A 1,291-nucleotide genomic window follows, 5' to 3' on the forward strand; every position below is an offset into this window, starting at 1 on the left:
ATAACCACAAGTAACCTATTACTTGACATATTTAAATTTACGTAAAGTGGGGAAAATGCGGCTACGAAAAGGTTAGATAAGTGAACACGGTTACCTAAAACCTTATTTCTTTTCTACCAATAACAAGTAGACACTAGATGCTTCATAAAATTTCCTCTTCACATTGGACTGTTGTCCTGTAATCAATTTAACTCTCTGAGTTGATGTGAATATTTTAATTTGCTATTGTAACCATGAAACTCAAATCTGACTGCTTTGTTCTCAGTTTACTGTGAATAGGGGATCAAAAATAACTATCATATTATTTTGCGAAAGTTTCCAACAGAAAGAGGCGTATGTGCCAAGCGGCCTCGATGAATTACTCTGAATCTTAATACCAGAACCTGATTATGAAAAGCAGACCCGCTGGGGCATGAGGGAAGTCTCAAGATGGAACACACACACACACAAATAAAAATCCTTTTAAACACCGATCTTAAGCCTTTTTTCTCGCAGCTACACATCGTATCATAATCTCCGTGCGTTTAGCTATTAGACTGAGGTGGCTGAGTTCACCAATACACAAAACCTACAGCAAAAAAGTGGATATAATGAGGGAGTCGATGATGTCTTGAGGCGAAAAACCGGCCTTCGTCTCCTGTTGACGTTATTGTCACCGAGTTTTTTTGGGGAAAAAAAGAGAGAAAATGAATAAACAGTTTTTAATGCGTGTCTATGGGAATTGTCGTGTCTTTTTAAAATTAATATGCTTAGTGGTGTTCTGATTTCTTCGTTGTCTGATTATTATAAGAGGATTCTCGAAAAAAAATATATATATTTTCCAGTACTTAGTATGCCTATTGGCCGGCATTTTACATTCGCTTTGTAATTATATCTACTAATCAGTGTTTTCTCTTCGGGTTGTATTTAGTGTCACTTGTGTTTTAAGGCTTTTTAGTTAAGAAGGAACACGTTGTAATTACTGGTCGAGTTCCTGCTGCTTTCAGATGTTTTGAAATGGTTTCAAGTTGATTAATATATACGACGTATGAGTTGTGGATATCTAAATAAAAAAAAAGGTATTATCTCACTCGTTATTATGGAGATATATTGAGGAATTAGTGTAAGCGAGCTTCTAAGACATGCCATGTTATGCGTCATGACGTAGCGAGAATTTAACTTGAATCTCTTGCAACATTTTTCCCCCCTGAGATAATCTTATTCTGAGATAATTTATAATTTCATCCAGCAGCTTGAGAAATTGTTGGGTTGATAATAGATGACAAAGTTTAACCAGCTTGATTCTCAACTG

General features: G+C 35.7%; 1 protein-coding gene and 1 pseudogene across 5 annotated transcripts in view; one reads left to right on the forward strand and one right to left on the reverse strand.

The window, feature by feature from the left end:
* LOC119592495 overlaps window positions 1–647 on the reverse strand; it is a 2,975-nt pseudogene extending 2,328 nt beyond the window's left edge.
* Window positions 1–1,291, forward strand: part of LOC119592494 (solute carrier family 40 member 1-like) — an 18,573-nt gene that overhangs the window by 3,514 nt on the left and 13,768 nt on the right. The window lies entirely within an intron of this gene.

This window comes from Penaeus monodon, chromosome 30 (assembly GCF_015228065.2).
Source record: "Penaeus monodon isolate SGIC_2016 chromosome 30, NSTDA_Pmon_1, whole genome shotgun sequence".
NCBI classification, from domain to species: Eukaryota; Metazoa; Arthropoda; class Malacostraca; order Decapoda; family Penaeidae; genus Penaeus; species Penaeus monodon.